This window comes from Priapulus caudatus, unplaced genomic scaffold (assembly GCF_000485595.1).
Source record: "Priapulus caudatus unplaced genomic scaffold, Priapulus_caudatus-5.0.1 Scaffold409, whole genome shotgun sequence".
NCBI classification, from domain to species: domain Eukaryota; kingdom Metazoa; phylum Priapulida; class Priapulimorpha; order Priapulimorphida; family Priapulidae; genus Priapulus; species Priapulus caudatus.
This window is the reverse complement of record NW_014577470.1, coordinates 168,457-182,878: the sequence shown is the minus strand read 5'-3', so window position 1 is coordinate 182,878 and position 14,422 is coordinate 168,457. Positions and strand designations below refer to the sequence as shown.

Here is a 14,422-nt window from a genome sequence, read left to right as displayed (position 1 = left end):
GGCAACAAGGCATGCGAATATTGTTTTCTCCGGTTTTGCCGCCCCCCCCCCCGTACACTGATTTTGTCTACCGATAGTCAAGACATAGTGCAAGATGTTTACCTCTGTTGCATCTTCACCATGTTTACCCTTAGCCCCCCCCCCCCCCCGCCCGGTTACCCGTAACCACTGTTTGGTGCTTGCTTCATTTGTTTGGTTGGTTCATGGGAATTTATTTGCCCGCATAGTAGGTTTTTTCGTTTCATAATCATAGAATGGTTTAATTTCATTGCTGATTCATCACTATATATAATATATATATATTATACTATTATATATATTATATATATATATATTAGATATGCCAGAAATTAGTAGTTACCGTTTCTTAATGTAACAATTTATTGTTTGTTGCGATTTTATTCTGTTACACGTTACATAGTTGTTGTTACTGTTTTTCATAATCAGTATGTTTTATAATCTCCTTGCGAATTCGTATACATATATATACATCTCATAGGTTTTATTTTTTTATTCCTCACTGCTGCCGTAAACCGTACTAAATATATGTGTATTGCAAATCGTAACAAACGACGTTTTATACCTTACTTATAATAATCGTCGCAAATTCTTTTAGCGCGACGATCTGTTGACGCAACGCCCGTTTCACGAACAACTCATCACTCGGCCTATCTCACCGGTTCGTTGTCTCTCCCGCCAGGTGGGCGCACGCTCAAGGACCAGCAGAGCGCAGGAGATGCGCAGCGCAACCTGTACAATCAGCGCAGCAGCGGCGCGGGCGACGAATGAAGGACCTCGCTCGCGCGCCTGCCCTCGGCTGACTCGCTGTCGGCCCGTCTCGCGCGACGCACGCTCGACCGCATCCTCTCGGAGCACGGAGATCAAGAAGACTTGACGACTCCGATGGCTACCACGGCGCGGCGGCGGCCTAACGACTTGTCGTCCGCCGAGCAAGCATCGCTCACCGGCGCATAGCGGGCATCGGCGGCCTTTACAGCGCACGCGCAGCATCTGTCGCCGGCGCGTCTCAGCCGCCGATAGTTCCTCGACCGCCCAGCTTCAAGAGCCGCATGGGCTCGAAGTCTCGCCTCAGCTTCAAGATAGCGACGCTTATTTCTGAGGTCGGGGCGTTTCTTTTGATAGTTTCGCGGGTAGGGGCGCGCGCCGTGGGATGGGCGAGTCGTCGCGCGGCCGCCTCGAACGGCTCGCGCGGTAGCTGACGGGCGCCGGCACTGTAGGTGCCGGCCGCTGGTTGCGTGAGCGCTGTTGTACGGATGCGCGCGGCGTTCATCTCCCTCCCAGCGCCGTCCTTTCCTTGTGATCTCCGCCAGTGTGCGGTTCTAGGCTAGCAGAGTTTTTCCTCGTGGTATTAGGATTAAAACGGGCTTTTGACCGGAACCCGGCTGCTAAGTTCGCAGCGCTACGCATGCGGAAAAAATGCCGCGGCCGCGATTTTCGAACACGGTCGGATTTGAACAGGTATTCAAGTATAGTGCACACCGGTGGGGCGCGGGCATCCCGTGTGCGCGTGTGTGTGTTGGCCGACTTCCCGCACCTTCATCCTGTATTTTCGCGAGTAGCAGCCAGCAGCACCCTGTCGACGCAGACTGACCTGACATATCTTTACGCAGAGAGATCGCCGTTCATATTTTGCTCGGTCAGGGTTTTTCGAGCACTGTCTTTATACCCCTATCAATTTGAGGCAAAAGCGGCGCGCACCCCCGGCGGCGGGAGAGGCGGACGGCTGACTTGGTGCGACCGCACGACTGCCCCGCTCCTGCGCCGGGTGTTGCGCAGCTAACTTTATTACTAACGCGATGGTTGTCGCATGCAGTATATTATATATACGCGAACCCATGTCACCTGCCATTTTTGTCGAAGCGTCGGGAGTGGTGACGCGTACGCGTTGCTGGTTGCCGACGGACGCGAGCGTAGTACATTGTACGGTGCGCGTTACCGCCGCGTTTGCATTTTGTATCGGGAACGTGCGATGCGGACTTGCGCGCGGGAGGGTGGACGAAATCGCGGGCACACACACTTTACTCATCCTACGCGGTTATTACGCTTGGTCTGCTCTACTTGCCAGTGGATTTTTTAACAAGAAACAGCTCGCAAATATAACCGGTGGCTGCTTGTCATTTTTTAGATTAGAATTTTGCTACCATCTGTTTTTTTTGAGAGGGGATATGGAATTCTACGTGAAATTAACACCGCTACGTGCAGATGGGCGTGCACAACCGCGCCGCCTGCAGCTTGGGAAATTGAACTAGTGTAGGCCAAGCACTGCGTTGCCAGAGTGGGTGTGCTGGCGGTAAAGTTTGTGTGTGTGCGTGTGTTTTCGTCACGGGCGTTGCTCGCTCGTACCCTTGATACTCGTATAATAATATATATATTATATAACATGCCGATGTCAATTTACATATCTCGTCACATTATTTTCACAGTTTTACGTGTTCGTGCGTGCGTGTGTTCTTCTCGTGTTTATACCGCGTGTATATGCGCGCGTGTGCGATGTACATGACGGTTCGCTAGACGTGTGCGTGTTATAGTGTTGCCACACGTTGTTAGAGCGACACGCTGGCGGCCATTTTGCCAAGGAGTGGAGCAATTTTTAATCGCTTAGTGGTATCAGAGTGCATGACATAGTGCTGAATGCAGTCGTTCTGCGACAGTGACTTTCTTCCACAGAACTACCCTGTCACGAGTCAAACTTTAAATATTAATATTTCTTTTGCCAACTGGTGCGGTTCCAGGACTCAGTTTTATCCTTGAAAGCATGGCGGAACAGAGTTATTTTTTTCGGCTGCTCAGCTCAAAACGTAGAAGCAACTTCGATGCGAGAGGAGAGTACGAGTACAGTCAAAATTGTTTTTCTGGCGGGACCCCTGTCTATTAAAAGGACACTTCGAGGGTTTCCCTTTGTATCGATCTCGGTTGATCGTACTCTGGTTTCTCTAATTGTTTCTGTTGAAGAAACTTGCCGCAGTAAACTATAATTTCTAATTAATAACTGATAATTTTAACGAAATTCTGTTCTCGTGTGTAACATTGTCCGACTTTTGGAGAATTACGAATTCACGATAACAGTTGAGAATTCAACGGTCGTATTGGGGATAGCGCTAGGCGGGACTATCGTTACGATACATCCATGTTCATCACGCCCATGAACTGGTTCGTTTGCCTTGCTCCAGTTCCTTAGTGTTTGGCCGTCGCGTTGATATAGCGCGACGGCGCGCGCGAATTCTCGCACGCGAGGGTCTCCCTCGGCCAACCCACCGTGCCAATCGGGTTCCCCGCGTTGCGTCCGCGGTTTGGTGACGCGGTTTGCTGTGATCCCTGGGCGTTAGGAAATCGGCGGAGTTGATTCGTGTTCGGTGTGGGCTTGCGAGCGATCTTTTGAGGCGGATTCTGTCTATATCATTCCTTTTTCTCATTCCCTCCTAATTTCTTTTCTACATCCTTCTCTACATTCGTCACTACATCCTTCTCTATTCCTTCGTGCTTCTCGTCACTGTAAGCGATCCGCCGCACTTCATGATTAATTGAGACTGCTTGCCGGAGTCATTTACTGCTTCCCTGCTAGAAACGAGGGAAACGATGCACTGCCAACGTTATGCTCGCCGCGCAAGCAATGCAACGCTGTTCGAAGCAACTCGCAACGCCGTGGGCGATGCATGCACCATAACGGACGTGAAGCGCCGGCGGTCTCGCCGCGCGCCTTCGCCAGGTGTCTCTGGACGTTTTGCTCGCGGCGTTGCTGACGGCGCGCCTGCGTGCCGGCGCGGTGTCGCGGCCCGCCGCCCCCCCCCCCCCCCTCCCCGCCCCCGATTGTTTGGGAACGTGGCAAAGAACGGTCGCCGGACATGCGTCCGTTGGTCGCGTCGGGCACGGCACGCGCGCTGCCCGGCGCCATTTCGCCATCAGCCCCCATAGGACCGCGCGACCGGTTCGCGTCCTCACGATTCACATTTAAATTGATTACGCTTCATGTTGATTGTTTTCTGTTTGGGGGGAAATTCGTCGCTTTTCGCGTTTCAGAATTTTTTCGTGGTTAAAATTACCCGGCTTTTCTGTACGCGTGTGTTCGGCGTTACGAGTGTCTCTTTCGTGTCCTCAGGGTGCTTCTAAAGGAGACCAGAAGGGCCACGGGTCATTTTCGGTTGCAACAACGCTCCGAAAGTTCTTCGTCGTAATGTTATCGCACTTATTAAGCATCTAGTCGGTGTTTTTTTTAGATTCGGTAGGTAATCTCGGGTTTTATTTCACTGTGTCGACAGTGTCTGTGTGTGTGTGATTCGCATGGCGTATGTACTTGTACAGTCGGTTATATGCCAAAGAGATTGCAACCACAATAGCTTTTTTTTCGCGTGTTTATCGGTTTGTGTAGTATTCTAGTTGTATACTCATGATATATGGACTATCGCGGAGGCACACGTATTTACGTACACGACTGTTAGCTCGCTAAGTTTCTATAGAAGTATTTTTGTTGTTTGCGTACGTAGGGGGAACATCTATGCAAAGTCGGGTAGTAGGAATGCGCTGGTGTCGGAGAGTGCACTTGCAATGTGTTTGCATCAAGTTTTCAGTAAGGGCTAGTGGATTCCCGGTGTCAGTTACGGAGATGTTGTGACGTGACCATCGTCCACGGTCGCTTGATTCGCGCGAGAGAAAGGAACAACGCATTGCGGATTAGTCTAGAGTTGTTGCACGTGTTCATATGTGGTGGGTGAACACTGCACATGTGTTTGCGAGTACCTGTTTCTTTCTTGACACCCTACTCTTTGCGTAGTTGTCCTTCGAGCAATCAAGGTCAAGTGTGACAGAAGTTTATATATATAATTATTTAGTCCGAGCGCTTGAGCGAAATGTTAACTGCGAGCTATAGCGAAATTTAGCCTTTCAGTTTAATTATATATCTCTATATATGCTTGTTAAATGTACTCATTTTCACTATTTTTACATTTACTATTTAATGCCATATTATATCAACTCGATTCGATGTTATTGGTACATTGGAGAGCGTCAGCCCACTGGGTTGCGTGCGCACTAGAGTATGGCTGTCATTGTCCGGCAAGAGATGCCCAGGTGTAGCTAATGACGTCACTCGTTCCGCACGATGGCGCCACTCGACCGTTGCCTCCATCCCTAATTTTATAGCGGCCGCTGGTTGTGAATCGCCCGCATTCGTTCGAGGATAACGTTCATGTCGTGTCACATTCTGACCATGCATGGTGTGTCAGTTGTCATCATGTTAAATGGTGACCTTCATGGTGCACCGCGGTCATCATGTTAGTCTTGACCATTCTATGGTGCACCGGGTAGCCATCATGCTCAGTCCATGTGTGTCATGTTATCCATGTCATGTGTGGTCCATAATATTATTATTACCATGTTTACAGTCTTGACTATTCCATGGTGACCAGGTTATCACCATGGTTTTACAGTTTTGATCATTTCATGGTGAGTGCACCAGGTTATCACCATGTTACAGTTTTGATCATTCCATGGTGCACCAGGTTATCACCATGTTACAGTTTTGATCATTTCATGGTGCACCAGTTGGTCATCATGTTGCAGTCCGATCGTTCCATGGCATGTCGTCAATGCTCTAGCTGTTGCCCATCTTACCACCACCATCAGTGGATTTTGTGCATCGTACCACCACTTCCATCACGAACTCTCGTTACTAGGTTTCACGAGGAAAGGTTTCCCGGGAGCACACTAGTAATTTGTGTGGTTTTATTACTTACGTGGAGTTCTACGGTAAGACGTCCTTTGGCTTACACGAAACAATTATTGGGACTCTGTGTAGAGCACCAAGCAAATGATGAGTCTTTACCGACATGAAAGAAATAGTCTAAAATGTTCCACGTTGGTGGTTTTTCCTGTGAGTAACTACGTACACGTTCGAATCGGCTATGTATATCAAAGACTATATATAGTTTCCTCTGGTTCAAATCCAAATTTCACCCAATGTTATTCACCCAGTTTTTAGGACACGGGGCGTTTTAACCAAGAGCTTTTAATAACGAAATCTTCCTTTGCCTTGGGGTCATCACGTGACAATGGCCAGCTAGGGTTCAGACCAGGAAAACACTCATGAATGTGCTGTTTTTATGTGAAAGGAGTTTACATGTTACACGGAAAATAAAACTGATAACTGTCCACGAAATTGGGGTTTTCTTTGAATGATTCTTGTTGCCTCGTTGACCTTTCTAAATGGAAGGTGAACTTCGCGATTACCTGTGGATTAGACTGTGGTTCTCGAAAAAGAAAATAGCGAGAATAACTACGAGAAACGTCAAGTGTATTGTAGGTAATATCACAGAATTTCTTTCAACTTCGTACCAGCCGAGGACGGCAAATCGGTTATACACATATTTACACTGCAGATGGCGCCACCAAGCACGTTCAGCAATCCCGTCTGTAAGTACACTATGGTGTAACACTCAGGTAATCCTTGTAAAATCAAAAACCATGCAATTAAAAACCCATATCAATGCAGGCTCAACAAACTGAGCTTCTTGGACACTCTGTCCACATAGGCACCCTTGGTATCTCAGCATTCTAAACTAGTGTCTCGCTGTGTAGTCAGTTTAACTGGCACTGAGGAAGTGGACAGAACCTGGTCATGCCGCCTAAATCTACGCTCTGTAACCGTTGCTTCCTCCTCTCTCGCCTTCACAGATTACTCTTTGAATACATCTACATTTCGACACAGTGTTACCAAATAACTTTGGATATACATTTGGCCTCGAAATTGAGACTTTGATAAGACAGTGTAGTACGTAGTACGACATGCGATCTCTGATATTTCACCAGATTCTGATGTCTAGTCATATATGTGTACATTTCCTTACACTGCAACACAGCTCGGTACATTGTCACAATTCAGCACATCATCGCAACCACTGGCAGCGGAATCAAGTCATAACCGTGTCGACCACACTCACGCTACAGCACATACATAACCATCTATATATGAGGTTACATATGTATGTGCAGTAGCCTGAGCGTGGTGGTGGCAAGGGGCCGGAAGGCAGCAGACTCGTTCCCGCTGGCAATGATTTTAACAGATAGGTCGATGGAATAGTGGGTCTCCACTCGCGGTTAAACCACTCGATAATTAAACTATACTACTATACATCGGTAGGGAATGAGAAGGAAATTCGGACAACGCTCGCTCCCGCACACGTATACACGTGCAGGTTGAAAAAGTCAAGAGCTAATAATACATAACATACATGTATGTTGTACATTATATTACACGTATTATTAGCCCTTGACAACATCCCCGCGGCCGCTGCACGCGCTTCCAACGACATTCGTCATTTAGACTTCCCTCCATCGAGTCCCGCGTCGCCACCGTCCCCGTTCGGCGACGACAACCCCGCATCTTCGGCGTCTGCCATGTTTTCCGCGTCTTCGTCGTCGTCTTCGCCACTCTGATACAACACTTCGAAGTCGTTGCCATCCGAATCGTCGTCGTCGTCGTCGTTGCTAACGTTGTCGTTGTCGTCGTCGTCGTCGTCGTCGGTGACGGGCTCGAGGAGGCCGAGCTTGTAGCGCATCTCCGCTACCTCCTGCGCCTTCTCGCACGCGTAGTCGTAGAAGTAGCACTTGATTCCCATCGTCACCGACAGCTTTATCTTGTACTTGTACTGCGCGGCGCGGTTGCCATCGTCGACGGAGCGCCGGTAGAGCTTCTTCAGGTCGTCGATGCTGCGCTGCAGGAAGCGGACGTGAGCGCAGGCGCGCTCGAAGCGTCGGTTCGTCGTCGACAGTTGCTGCTGTATCAGCTCGCGGTCGAGGTGCGTGGAGCCGTCCAAGTTGTAGTCTAGGTAATCGGCGGCCATGTTTGATTTGATGCTGCCTGCGCCTCGTTGGAGGTCGGTGCGCGCGAGCGGAGACAGATGGGCGGAAGGTCAGCAAGACAGATCCACCGTAAATAAAGGAGAAAGAGGGGGAGATGGAGGGAGAGAGAGGGGGGAGAGAGAGAGATAGAGAGAGGGAGAAAGAGGGAGAGAGAAAGAGAGGGAGAGAGAGAGATAGACAGAGAGGAGAGAGAAAGAAAGGGAGAGGGGAAGAGAACGGGTCCTTTCCCGGACACTGTGTTACTTGCCGATGGCGATGTGCTGTTCACCCAGTGTGTGTGCTCCAGCGTTTGAACTTCCAATACCACAACCACTGTACCAGTCAGTGGGTCACTTGGTGCACCGTTTCTCTATCCTTGAGCCGCACCGTTGCCTGCGACCTCTGCGTTGTATAGACTATAGTCTATTACTTCAGACGAGGTAGAGAGTGAGCGGCTAGCTACATCATGATCTAGCACGACCTCATCATTCATGCAAGTACACGTAGAGCGCAACGGCTACGTCGCAATCGTAGCCTACTGTACGTCGTTTCTACTCCACATACGTCAACTCGCACGCACCCAGCGAGTACACAAACAAGCCCGCTCCCAACAGTATCCACACACACACTGGTACTGCGGCTACTGCCCAGCGCGCGCGCGCGCCAACATTACGACAAAAGGTCACGGCGGGGTCACGCTTGAACGCTCGAGCTGTGATAGGCTGGTACTACGATGACATCACAGTGATATCGCGGACAGCGGTGCCGTCTATGTGAGAGAATATCCTTAGAGATATGTATATAGATGAAACAGATTTATATACATTATGAATACCAATCATCCATGTTTGTATGTACTTGTCACTATAATTTTATTAATATTTGTCCTATTCTACTATATTATTTATATGGCAATAGCTGGCCTACATCGTGTGTAAACTGGATTACCCTATATCGCTGCCTCCTTCATTCAATTCAATTCAATTCAATTCAATTCAATTCAAAAATGTTTATGCACGCATTGCAAGATACATACATAATATAGCTGGTTATATGAGTTTAGAATTGCGTGGGAGGCGAGTTGACTGTGAAGTTCTTCGAGTCAGCCACTCCTAAATGGATTATTATCAGGAGTAAGATACATATATCTATATTATATATAAATATATATATACTATTATAAATATAATATAATTTAATATATCTAGGTATTAAGTATATTCTAATATTAATATATATCTAGTATATCATATATCTCTTATCTATATTATATATATATATATATTTATATATATCTAATTTATATTAAGATCTATAATTATCTTCAGCTCCTGATTTATATATTCACATTACATGATGGCTGTTATATGGAATCACCATGAGTTTAACATACCTGAAAGATACATGATCGCTTACGCAAAGGAGAACAGGTATGATCAGTCAAATAGGCTTAGCATAACAAAACTTAATTCAACAAACAATAAGCTCAAGAGCATCAAAAATATATAATAAATAAATAAACTAACTGGTATGTAACATCACATTTAACACGTACACAAGATCAACAAATGTTGAATGTTATGAAGGGTATGACATAATAACTAATTCTAGGCGTAATTGCGCGCCGCCGTAAGAAAAATAAAAGTTAGACGACCGTATAAATATATAATATATGCGCTATATATAGATATAATATATATATATATATATATATAATATTATATATATAATACTACCGATATCTACGAAGTGTAGGAGATAGCGTAACCATTCCATAGAGACCGCGTGCGTGCGTATAGCTAAATGAAACTAATTACCCGCGATGGTAACGAGATGCATGCATGCATGGTGATGCGTTGACAGTTCGACAGTTGACAGTTGAAGCTGGTGCGTGTTTGACAGAGCAGCTATAATTAATGTACTGTATATTATAATTTACCTATTGCGCATTATAAAATAAACTGCCGCTATAAGATACGACACGTTGGGAGAAAGAGACGGCCATTGAGCAGGTTTAACTGCTAAATTTTACCGTTATCATGGGTATTTTGTATTAAGGATCGATGCGTGTAAAGGGGAGATCGTACGGAGATCAGCCGCTATGTAAGCTACCATGCGTTGCAAGAAAGATAAGGACACTGAGCAGTTGAAATTATTAAAGTGTAGCATATAAGATTTGTTATTTTTCACATCAACTTATCAAAAGCGCTCTCGTTAGTTTTAATAAATATTTACAAACGAATAAGGTATACATAATATCAAGAGCGTATTATGAAGGCTCTTAATACGCTTAATATTCTCTCTTAATACGCTCTTATTACGTTCTTAATACGCTTAATATTCTCTCTTAATACGCTCTTAATACGTTCTTAATACGCTTAATATTCTCTAGTATTATATATGCTCTTGATAATATTGTAACGCACGGGCTACGGTCTCGCGAGTTATAGCGAGCAGAAAGCATGTATGCAGTGTCCTCTTTTGTGGTTTGGGTTACATTATGTATCACTAGTGTGCTGGCAGTTTGTGTACCCTAATGGGTGACTTTGTGGCGTGGATTAACCGTCGATACATTCAATTATTACTACTTGTGATCTTAATTAGTCAAGATTACAAATAAAGGGAGCACACAGCTTGCGGTATCCCGTGCATGGATAAATGGATATATGCATTCGGTATGTATGTAATACACTTAGTTTATCGTATATCGTAACCTTCTACAGATTGTAGATGTAATTTCGATAAGTCTAATTCGTATTACAACTCACTTCGCTGTCAATCAACGATATAGGTCAGCAATCGTCAAATACATAATATCAATGATAAACCAATATCAATACCATAGTCAACCAACTTAATATGAACCTATTATAAGATAATTAATGATAAAGTCAGGCATCTATGCCGATGGTGAAACCCTCCCCCCATAGAATGTGACCGTAATTTACTCAGCTTACGTAGTAGAATACTCCTGAATTACGGTTTTGGCGTTGAGCTTAAACTCGCGATGTAACTTGACAAACATGAAAGCGCCGGTGCGCTGTATGAAAGTTAGTGGTTATAGTTAGACGATGATGAAGGACAACTAATATTAAATTCAAATATTAAATTATAGTAGTACGCTACTAAGAGAAACGAAATCAACTTCTTCCTTTCTCTCTTTCGGCCACTCTCTCTTGCCCTATTCTATTTCGTCTCTCCCTCTCCCTTCTCTCTCCGCCGGCCTCCACTTCTCCATCTTCCCTCTATCGCTCTCTCTCTCGTATATTTCTCCTCTTCTCTCTCTCTTTCTCTCTCTCCCTCTCTCTCTCTAATATATTAATTATTGTATATAATATAGTATATATATATATACTATTAATAATATATATATATATATATATATACCAAGCGCAGGTCGTGCGGGCGTCGTATAAGGTCGCGCATAAGCAAATATCGCGCTCCTCTTGCTTGCCGCGCCACCGACTCGGCTGCAACCGTCGCACACACCGCAAACACGGATACGCATTACTCGTTACTCGATTAAATTATAACCCCTGGAACGCGGTTTAAATAATTAATATTAGCACAATTAAAAATAAAAGGAAACATGGGGATACGTACTTAATAGATCTGTAGCGATATGTTATATGTTAATATAAATCGTACATTTATTTTACAGCTACCGTCGTAGATTTCGATCTGTTTGTGGTTTAAAAATAAACATTATTTATATAATGTCGTATTTCAAGTATAATCTCACTCTCGGCTCTAGGGATGCCGGCTCTATCACGTCAAGAGGCGTTTAGTTCAGTATGACAGCATTTCATTCTTTCTTCACAAGATGTGGTAATCCGCGTACGTACTCGTTACTACGTATATCGGCAGCCATTGTAAACTGCGTAACTCCCGTTATAACTAACACCTTCGCTCCCCCATGCTAATTCCACTTCACCCAAACACGATACGCCATCATCTAACCCGGTAGGTCGCGTACTCTATCATGACAACGTGTGCGAAAGTGCTTCGCTGCAAGCGCCCTTCCATGCACCGGCTACTATTACTGTCATGATACGTACTGCTCGTCCCATAGATTGTAGGGACGAGCGAACATTGATCTTTGTATAAACATTGCGAGATGTGAAAATTTTGTTGTTTAGAACGCCTTGGAAGGTGCCTATGCGGACAGGTTTGTTTTATTTAAACTATACCTTGTTTTGTTAAACTAAACAAACTTAAAAACTTGTTTACTCTACGAACAATAACAATTATCTGCGGATTCGCAGTCTTGATATTTCTTATGCCGTTTTAGAGGGTAGAATTCTAAAAGCAGTTGAACTTGCATATAGAACATGTGCTCATCTTGCAAATAACGGTCACGAGTTAAGGAAATATTTGTAAGAAAGGAATAAGTGCTTGTATCTCATTTTGCAGATAATCCTGTAACTAACACATACACAGTGTAATTGTATCTGACAAATACAAACTGTTTATTGTTAGCTGAGCTTTCAACAATACACTGTGATTGTTGAAATACTTCTACCACAATACACTGGTATTGTAGCATAGGCTCGTATTTCATCGCAAAAATCGCATCCAATTTCGTGTTCCCAAATAATAAGAAATATCGTCCAGGATGCTCTAGAAATCAGAGTTTTACAAGCCGTTCGTCCGTCACCAGATAAATACGACATCGGCTTCAAAAAGTAAATTGGCAATTACGACATTTATGAGGGACATGAGAACCAGTTTTTTTTAATTGCTATTCGTATTACTATATTCGAACAATTTTTAGTATTGTATCCTTTGCAAGTCAGTAATCGTCGGCGAGACAGTGACCGACGACGCACGTTGTGTGAGGTATGCGTGCGAAATGTCGTACGAGGCGTGAGTCGCGCATGCGTGCGTGAGTGAACGGCCCATGTCGTGGGTCTACGTGTTGTGCGGCACGGTGTGCTGCATGCGTGTGTGGCGTAGCATGCGCTGATGGCACGTGATGCTGCGGTGCGTGCGCCGCGCTTCGCGTGTGCGTGCGTGCGGTCGTGCGTCGTGTGTGTGCGTTGCGTTGTGCGCGTGGCCCTGCGTGTGTACCATGTGTGCCGTTTTGCGGGGTGCGTGCATGCTGCGTCGCCGCGCGTCGCGTGCGTGCGTGCGTGCGTGTGTGTGAACCGACGTGTATGGGAGTGGGTTTCGTAACGATATAGACATCTTTTCTCCGTCATTTTACTCATGTCATTTTACTCATGTCATTTTACTCATGTCACATTACTACGTCATTTTACTACGTCATTTTACTCCGTCATTTTACTACGCGTTGTCGGTGAATAATAAGCTGAATTTCCTAATTTTCCCGCAAAATTACTAAAAACCTCGCGGGCCTCAGACGTGGGATAAGATGAAAATCGTTGTTTCATATTTTCCCCTTTATTTACAAAAGATTTTCATGTTCTGCCGGGGAGGGGATCACAAGACTGAACGAACGGACAGGACGGCCTATAGTCTATACGCAAGCACGCACGGACGCACGCACACAATCAAATGGGAGAAGGAGAGAGGAAGAGAGTGAGAGGAAGTCTGTGTGTGTGGTAGCGAGAAAGCGAGCTAGAGTATGAGAGAGAATGAAAGAGATATAAAGAGGGACGCACGGACGCACGGATACAGACACAGACACAGATAGATGCGTGACACCCCCTCAGATACGCACATACAAACGCACAGTCAAACACTGAAATGTATATATATATGTACGATCACACCACGCACTCGCACGCATGCATGCAAGCATCCCACACCCACGTACAGAGAGGCACAGACACATGCACAGACACAGGCATAGGCATAGGCACATGCAGGCATAGGCATAGGCACAGGCATAGACATGCCGCACACTTGCACGCACGCACCTATCTCCGACCACACGCCCACACACATACACGCGCGGACAGAAACAAGCAAGCAAACACGCGCGCACATGTAAAAACCTTTCCATACATGGTAATTACAGAATTAATATATTTATATAATTATATTGTTTTTCAGCATCATACCTTAGTCACTGTCTCGAACATTTGTGCTGATCATATGCAATATGTGGTAATACATTCTATCATATATTTCTCATTATATATGCTCTTCCTGCTTCAAATGTGATTATTGTCGATCTTTCGTTAATTTTCGCTGTACACTGTTATTAATTCTTTCTACTTAGCGTTTATTTTCCGATATATTTTCTTGCCAAGCTCGACCGGATCGGCCAAAGTCGGCGCGTTGTTGTTGTTGTACGCAAGTTTTTTTCATCAATGCAAAACGAATAGCATTTATCGTTGAGAAGACATTATAGCTTGCGTTTATTACGTTCAGCCTAGAATCAGCACACAGTCGTTCGCGAACTGCAGAACTATGTACATATTTCTGTTCATATTTTAGCTTATGTCGAACCTTGCCGAATATCACCGCTATGTGGCGCCACATACCCAAATTTACAACGTGAAGCGATATGATCGCTTTAACTGCATGCTAGTTAAAGCCGTGTATTGCGAGAATGCTTCCAGTGTTGTCCCCATTTTATATAGCCTACGTTAGTTGCTTG

The 14,422-nt window shown here is 45.2% G+C and overlaps 1 long non-coding RNA gene across 1 annotated transcript in view; it reads left to right on the top strand.

The window, feature by feature from the left end:
• LOC106810091 overlaps positions 1-6,172 on the top strand; it is a 16,952-nt gene extending 10,780 nt beyond the window's left edge. Inside the window, exon 2 of the long non-coding RNA XR_001393952.1 lies at positions 5,517-6,172. This is a non-coding gene — a long non-coding RNA (uncharacterized LOC106810091). The remainder of the gene's footprint in view (positions 1-5,516) is intronic.
• Positions 6,173-14,422: the final 8,250 nt, after the last annotated feature.